Source organism: Alligator sinensis, unplaced genomic scaffold, assembly GCF_000455745.1.
Source record: "Alligator sinensis unplaced genomic scaffold, ASM45574v1 scaffold67_1, whole genome shotgun sequence".
Taxonomy (NCBI): Eukaryota; Metazoa; Chordata; order Crocodylia; family Alligatoridae; genus Alligator; species Alligator sinensis.
The window spans coordinates 1373250-1382203 of NW_005842111.1; the positions used below are offsets into that span (position 1 = coordinate 1373250).

The window sequence follows — 8954 nt, forward strand, 5'->3', positions numbered from 1 at the left end:
TTTCTCTCTAGTTCTCAGGGTTTTTTAAAATTGTTGCCATCATCTGCTATGATGGAATAATCAAAGTTTACACTGAATAAGCTTTGTCTATGTTTACAAGATTGAGCATGACTCTTTATCCAGGAATTATTGTGAAAAACAGAGTTCAACAAATTGGCACCATTTGCTCTGAGATTATGTCAAGTATACTGTAGCTAGGGTAGATTTAAAACCTTGACTGAAATGCCATGATTCTAAAATTGGCTCAACTGCAGGGAAACTAACATTAGGAATAGGTGCCTCAGTTTTATTTGAGCCAGTATGGAGGTAGAGCAGTTGGAAAGGACAGTTACTGTAATGTAGTTTCTCAAACACATTCATAATGTGGACTGCACCTTAATATACAAGAACTGTGCTGTGGACACCTCCTTGGAATTTAATGTTATCCTTTCATGTATTCACAGTCATCAAATCCCTTATGCATATAAGTAATAAGAAAAAAATTAATGCACTGTGAATGTCTTTAAACGTGATTAGCAGATGGAAATTAGGAGAACCGGTACTGTTTGACTAATTTTCCACAAAACACCAGTGAGCACTTCACAGACCACTAGTTGTGTGGATCTTGGTCTGACAACTACATCCATACTGTGACTCAAATATCTGATTTCCCTGCATGATGCAGAGCAAAGAAGAGAAACATAGAATTTGTAGTGGTCTTTGTTAATTTTACTTGATCCTTCGCATAACTTGCATACTTAGATATTCGACTGTATTGTTGTTGTTCTCTTTATTATCTGCATCAAAGTTTGTCATCAAATTCTTCTGGGGCTTTATATATGTAAATCTTGAAATCTTGACTCTTGTTTCTATAAGCAGTGCAATGGTAGTGAATTTCTGGCTAGCCATTTACTAGCAGCCAATGACATCAACTACTTGAGTTACTGCAGGGCATTGAAAATGTTGAAAAGAGCCATGGAGTAAGCTCTGTTCAAAACTCAAGGAATTGCAGTCTTGTTCATCCTAATGTTCAGATGTTACTTCTGATCATTCCAGTTCCATAACACTGTCCTATCAAACTCAAGGAACCCCTCAGAAAATGCCAGCTCCTAATTTTCACTCTTTTTTTTTTTTTTTTTTTAACTAAGGGAAAACAACAGAACAATTTTTTTCTGTTGTAAAGAACTCAGGAAAACCATAACAGGTCAAAATGTTTTTCATGTTAAATAGGTTTGTATCTGAAATCTCTGGGTTTATCTTTTTAATTATGCATAGGTGTTTTCACACCTAACAATGCAAATATCTGTGACACACTTAAAAGGGTCTTACAGCATGCCAGAGTGCTACAGCACCTGGTTGAGGACCACTGATCTAAGAAACTGTGCGACATTAGGACATTTCTGATTAATGAAGAGGCAGCCTGATTTGGGTCCAAGTGCAGATCGTGTACCACCAGTGCTGGGCAAAGGAAGCAAATGCAGACTAGTTAGAGAACCACCATCCTAAATACTTGGTGAAAGTAATCAAAACAGTTCCAGTATGTGCTTTTATTTTTTTTTTCTGTTTGTTTTAGCAATTCCTTCATCATAATCTGCCTCTTTACCAAGGAAACTCATACTGCACAATGTGCTGAGCATCTGGATGACCTGGCTACTTTAATAGTCAGCACAGCAATGCACTTAGCAGTGCCAGAACAGGACAGTATTCTTCAATAGGGAGTGCCTGGAGAAGGTTGATTCAGTTGTTCTCCATACCACAGCTTCGTGATGAGCGATTTGGCAGGAGAATCCATGGCAAAATGACCCACAGATATAAAGCCCTTAGACTACTAGATGCTTGGCCCTCAAGCTCCCAGCATGTATTCAGGTGTACATACCAGAAGATTCTGGGAAGGTTTATTCATGAGTTACACTAGAATAGCTGTTTAGCAATGCCTATTAGTAGAGTTTTCTTGCAGCTACCAATTCTGTGAGCTCCAACCTTATGTAATTTCATAACATCTGGTTATGGTTGTGGTCTGCTCCAATACTGGTATAAGTTTATAACAGTGTAAAACTCAGTTGTAGTTGCACTGTGTAAATATGCCATGTGCCAATGTCCTTATTGTCTAATATTTTCAGAGAGGCAAAGCACCTTGTTTCAGCCACGTTTGCTTCAGTAGTGAATCACCTCTGCAGGGCTGAGTTGGACGTCTCAGTGCCAGGGTAACTCTGGTATATTGTCAGTTTTCAAAATCATTTTGGCCTTAGGGATTTAGAACTGCTAATCATAAACAATACAGGCTAGGGGGTAAAAACAAAATAAGTGTATTTCTGTACAATAGGGAATAAATATATGTGGTTGAAAAGGATACGTATACTAAAATTGAACCTAGAATACTAAACAGTCAGTGCAAGTATATATCACTTGCTTATCAGGTTCAGTACTGTCCATAATAATGAAATAGGAAAGGATATATGTCACATTAGATCAAAGGAAAGAGAATCATGTTTTGTATTTCCAGAAATGTTCTCTTAAATGCTGAAGGTCATTTGTGTATCTCAGTATATTTCTATGAAGGCCCGATGGAAACCAAAAAAATGGATGAGCATAATATACTGCATAGTTAATGATGTTGGCATGTAGGATGTTTGGCAGAATAACAAGATACTCAAATTGCTATAAAACTTCAAGTGAAGCATATAATTTTATATGTGCTATATACATATAGCTTGTTAGAAAATCCAAACTAAAATGTTTCGGCTACTATGTAACTCTGTGCATGCAGTAATTTTTTATTTCTTCTAGGAATGAAGATTATTAGTAGCAAAGCTGTTATTTTGGAATTATTTGAGGCATATTGATATAAGGGCAAAAGAACAACTTACTGGCAGTATAATAATGCCAACCATAACAATAAAAAGAAAGGAAGCCCATTGGCTTATGACAGAAGAAACAGAATTGACAATGACTTTGATCTACTGAGATATGTCATTAGTTAAAATAATAATTCTCCTTAGCAAGACTAGAAAAGACAAGGAGAAAGTAGTAGCACCCTTCTAATGACTTGTCAATAAAAAAATAAGGGAAGGAATGCTTGGTACAGGCAAGCTATATGAAACAGCTGGTTTCCACAATATGCTTTTCACTATATTAAGGGATTTAGTTAATGAATTTACTCAAACACTGCCAATTAGTTTGAAAAATCATGGATAACATTAATTACAGGAAGCATATGGAATGGGATGTCAGCATGCAAAAGAGATTGCTTTTTTTTCTAGTACAGGTTTCCCTCGCCAACCATGGGGGTTAGGTTCCTGAAAGTTCCCATGGTTGGCAAAACTGGCAGGGCTGGGGGAGCAGGGGCTGTAGGTGCGGTGGGGGGTGAGGGCCACCAGCAAGGCTGTGGGGGTGAGGAGTGAGGGGCATGAGCAGGGCCAGGGGAACCATGGGGGGTGGTATTTTCAGACTGTACCCCCACTTCTCTGAAGCATACTTGAAGAATGAATTAAATGGCTCTTGGATATGATGGATATGTCTTGAAAACTGACTGGCTATAAAAAAGGTGTAATGATAAATACTAATAAATCAAGTCAGAAGAAATTTGTCAGTTCAGATACTGGAGGGATTTGATTTTGCCCTGGTTTCATTTAGCAACTTAATTAATGGTCTGAAGGAAAAGGAAGACAGTATGGCTAGGGCTAGACATTACACAAACCAGTTTAAGTGAACAGAAACTGGTTTAAACCTGTAACAGACCAGACATTCAGTGCACATAAACCAGTTTGAAAATGGCTGAAACTGGTTTGAGATAAACCTGGTTGAATGACTCAACTGATTTGGGTCAAGCCAGTTTATGCAACGTCTGTCCCGGACCTCTTCCTGGTTTAAGTTAAACCAGAGTCTCCCAGGATCCCAGACGCTTCGCAGTCCTGGGTGGGCTTCTGTGCTCCAGAAAGCTGAACTGCCCCTGGCCCTACCCCTCTGCTCCATGGCCAGAGCTCTGACCTAGATGGTAGGCACAGCAGTGTCTGCCCCTCCCCCACTTCCTGCTCAAGCAGGGATTCCCCACTCCTCTCTCCCACAACATGGACCATACCAGCATGTGGTATGCTAATTAATGCTGAGAGGTATCTGTGTAAGGCAGACAGGACAAAGACAGGACAGTATCTGCTTAGGGGTTTTTGGAGCTAATCAACAGGTCAGTTGGTAATGTCCCTCTGTTCCTTCCTTGGAAAAAGTTGTTTAAGTGCTTGAACTAATGAGAGAGGCTTTCATTTTCTTGATGGGGTGCTAAAAGCAATGTTATCAACTCCCTGCTGGTTCCCTCTCTGGTCAGAAGTAGCAGGGTGAGGGGACACTCCTCCCTAATCAAAGCATTCTGCCAGGACCTGGCCACGCCCGCCTCTCAGCTCAGTACCTTGGAAGGGAATGGAGGACTTCTCTAGTGCCCCCCAGCTTCTAGCCTGAGCCACTGCAGGCATGTGCCTGCATTTCTTCAGTCCAGAGGGAATGTCTGTATGGTTCAGCTTAGCCAGGTTAGACTAACCTGCAAATATTGACTCAATTTAGGCTCACGCTTTTTGAATGTCAGTCCCTAGCCTATGTAAATTAAATTGCAGGTTAAAGTAAGTTGAAAGTGTCTGGGTGTTTTAAAGCCTCCACAGAGGCATTGGGTATTGACTATAGCTAAGGCTGGGGCTTTCAACTGGGGTATGCTGATTCTCCTGCTAGGAGAAAAGCCAGAGAGAGTCTTGTCCCTTTGCTCAGAGTCAGATCCGTTTGCCATATTTGGGGTCAGGAAGGAATTTTACCCCATGACCAGGTTGGTATGGACTATAGGATCTTTTGCCTTCCTCTGTATCAGGGCACATGGCCCTCTGCCTGGGACCTCTTGAGCATAAATTGACAACATTTTATAGAAGCAGGACATAGACTGCCATGGTTCCCCTGCTTTATCTGTGGCAGGTTAGTGTGCTAGGTCTATGCTGTGTCAGAGTTGAGGATAGTTTTATGTAGCATTTAGATTATGGTTGTTTGGGATGCTTTTGATACGGATGATCCAGTCTCAGGTAGGGGGTTGGACTAGATTACCTCTGGAAGTCCCTTCCAACCCTACTTCTCTATGACTGCTATGAAACATTGTTAAAACTACCAACATCAATTAAGATAATAATACAGAATAATTTAGGGAGCCTAGAAATAGGGAAGGAAGTAAAAACAAAATTGAACTGGCTTCGGTAGTAGACACCCAGTTAGTGTAAATGTAAGCCTGTAGTGCAAACTGGTAATAAATATTGGGTACCATGAATCAGGTCTACAAAATTTATAAAAGCCATTTCATGTAAAGGGAGGGTAATAATTAATTTCTATAGGCATCACAGTACCTAAAAAGTGTTGATAAATCAGAGAATATTCAGGAAATAGTATAATTAAGAGTCTGCACATGTCAGAAAAAAGCTACAAAAATTACATATATGTAACTTGCACAAATGATCAGGCACAGTAAGGAGAACGTGAAAATGTATCTGTAAATATCTACAGGTTTTAAATCTCTCGGAAGTAGAATTGCTTTGGGTAATATAAGTAATGTGTGCATGTTTTGTGTGTATATATGTATATCTGTAGAGTTAGCTTACAGCATTCCCTGGTAATAAAACAGATGGGACTAAGGGAAGAAATCTCTGTGTGGCTATCAAAGAAAGTGTTTCATTAGTCCTGTAGTAATTTAGCCAGGTATGGCTAAAAACAGCAAAATTGCAGAAGGATAGTTGAATAGTGGAACATCAAGACCGTTAAAAATGAGTGTCCTTAACACCTGTGGGATGAAGAGAAATTAGCAGCATTCAGGTACATTATAATGAGCCATAAAGTCAGCTGACTTCTCCCTGGATACAAATGCTGTTGACACGGGCAGACTTGATTTTAAAGTCTGGATGCAGTAAGAATCAAAAGGGGGTGAGGAGTGCAACATCATCCCGCTTCCATCTCCCTTTGTGCATGTAACTTGTGATCAAACTAATGTGAATGTTAGGTGTTTAAGGAAAAAAAATCAGACCCTTATTTTATATTATGAACAATATAATTGTTCATTGTCTTGGTGATTTGTGGGAAAGGAAGTTACAGGAAAAAATACATGAATTTAAAATTGCTTTTAATAACTACAGCTTGGTAGCTTTAGATTTGGTTATTTGATTTTGATAACAAAATTTGATGCTATAGAGGCCCATTATTAATGCCTAGCTTGAAGTATTTGTGATGCCTTAAGCTTTTAAAATTGGAAAATAATACAATATTTTCTATGCTTGGTAAGACATTAGCACTTAACTAATATTTGTCATTATTTTTCTCTGTTAGATCCTTGTGCATTAGAAGCTACAAAGCAGAGACAACAGAATTTAAACATGTTGACAAAAGAATGATTTATTCCACATGAGAGCAAGCATCAGTTGTGTCCTTTGGTGAGAAATTTGGACATACTACGGTAAGTTTTTTTTTTATTTGACATAATTCTGTTTGTTGCTGTTTAACTCCCTTTACAGGAGAAAGTGGACAAATCATTAAATTGTGATGAGGGCTGTGTAATTAAGGTTTTTAAGTCTGGCAGTTGAACTGAAAAATGTGGGTAAAAAGTCATTCAGATTGACCTAAAATGAATACTTGTTATGTCAAGATGAATTAAATGTTTCTTTCCCCCTATTTTGGGCACTTATCACAAAAGTAAATGAAGGGTCTGTCACAAAGCTGAAGGAAAGTAGATGATGTTCCTTTTTACTCAACAGCTCTGTAGTTACAGTACTCACCCAGGGTGAAGAAGCTCTAGGTTTGAATCTACCTCTGTCTGAAGTTTCTTGAACCTACCTTCCTTATCTATTAGGAGGGTGTAGTGTATACTTGCGGTGGTATTTCTTTCCTGTGGAAGGTGTTTCAGCTTGTATAAAATACTTACTAAATACTAGTCCCACTGACTATTTAAATATTTGTACAAAAGGGAACTGTTTCAACAGGAACACTTAAAACCTATCCAGCCCTGAGTCAGGGTATCAGGAACAGGCAGGTCAGGAGTCTGAGAGATGTCAGGGACTGAGTTAGAGCCATGAGCCAGGGAGATAGGGAATGGGGAGTAAGAGTCCAGATCAGATGGGACAGAACATGGGTGATCAACAAACTAAAGCCACAGGCTAGCGGTCAGAAGAGAGGGGTCTAGGCTTGATGAGGAGGGAGTGGGAGAAAGAGGGTAGGGAGGGTCAGCAAGGATAGGGTCAGGAGCCAGCAAAGTTTAAAGCAAGGAGAGCCCAGCTGGAGCCTGGAACAAGGAGTCAAAGGCTCAAGGCAAGAGAGAATGACATCTGTCCTTTTCAGCAGCCTCATGGGCACTGAAAGAGCTACTGCTCCTAAGCAGGCAGACATGCCCATGTGGGCAACTCGGGCCAGATGGAGATAGGCTGCTGGTAGCCAGACTCAGAGATAATCAAGGCCAGCTGGTGGTGATGCAGCCTGCCTGTTGCCCTGACCCCAGACAAATAGCTAGGATTCTGCTGCTGTCTGGTCAAGAAGAAACTTGCACATAAATGAGGTGTTGTTTAAAGTACAATCTTAACAGATATCAAAGGCTAAATTGTGTTCAGCCTATTCAGTTGTCCTCATGAAAGTGGATATGTCAGTATGAAATAACTGTTTTGCAGTATGTGTTGAATTCATATCTGAGCTTGCACGAGGGTGTTGTAATGGATTGGACAGCTGCCTACTCAGAAAAGGTGCGTAAAACCTTGTTGTAGGGCAGTCTCAAGAGAACCTATCAAGGGAGCAATCTGGAGAGATTGATTTAGACTATCAGCTAATAACTTACCCTGTGCATCAATGATTTTCTACCCACATGGGGGAAGCAGATATGAGGTAGGAGTATGAGGGGGGAGAGCTGGCTGTGGAGGAGCTGGAGCTACCTGTATTGAGCACATGGGTGAGAGGAGATGCCTTACTTGATAGTCAGCAAGCATTCTGTGTGGAGGATGTTGTTTTTATGTTTCATATAAGGTGGACTTTTGGGGGGCGCAGAGCAAGTGCTGTCATTCAGCCTTCAATACTAGCAAACAAAAGGGCTGACATCCAACTAAAAGGACAGCATTTGAGGACTCTTGGTGTTTTCTAACATCTATAACTCTTATGTGGTTTCTACAAGTATAATTTTGGGTTAAACATGTAATTGCTAAACCTGTGTTCCTTACTTCCCTGCTGCAATGCCCCTGAAGAAGTCGAAAGGCGTTAAAAGGAGCTCTATCATGAATAAGTGACTGGAGAATCTTGAAGATCTCAGACAATGATTTGGGGGCATTAAGCCGATGGGTAGCATTCTTCAGTATCTCAAAGAAGGGCAGTAGAGAAGAGGCCCAAAAGAAGGGAGTGCTTTGTAATCCCTGGGCTAAAAAAAGTAATTGGGCTCCAGACCCAGTTAGCTGGAGAAATGCATGTACATAAGATTGGGTCCTGTTTCAGTGGACTGTGGGCTGTATGGTGAGATACAAGATTCAGCTATATCAGCATCCTTGACTAATAAGACTTCTTACATGTCCAAATTTAACAGAGTTTGGTTTTGAATTTATTTAAATTATTATAGAGCAGTATTTGAAAATATAGAAGAACCCATATTTTCTATACCCAAGCGATCTGTATCCAGTTACCACATTAAGGATGATCTGCTCAGCTATTTTCTTCAGTTTTTATTTCAAAGGGTGCCATTTCTTCAAGCAGGGCTGGGGCCCTTTGACATAATAGAACCGCAGCAAATAGCTAAGCTGCTTCTCCTTACTTTCTTCTTAACCCAGTGAGAATAAAGTAGATTGTGAGCCACCTGGGAATTGCCCTTTCTATTCCTTTGCTCCTGTATCCTGTTGGACAGTGCCCCCACAGTATTCTTATTTCCTAAACATGTCTCAAACTGTATGTTCTCTTCCTGTAGTCCCCATGCCTAATGTTACTCTTCCTTGTTGTCAGCCAGC

General features: G+C 40.2%; 1 protein-coding gene across 1 annotated transcript in view; it reads left to right on the plus strand.

Moving 5' to 3' along the window:
- The window catches only part of GULP1 (GULP, engulfment adaptor PTB domain containing 1), a 322650-nt gene that overhangs the window by 84212 nt on the left and 229484 nt on the right, over positions 1 to 8954 (plus strand). Inside the window, exon 2 of the mRNA XM_006024632.3 lies at positions 6316 to 6442. The gene's annotated coding sequence lies outside the window, so the exon portion shown is untranslated. The remainder of the gene's footprint in view (positions 1 to 6315; positions 6443 to 8954) is intronic.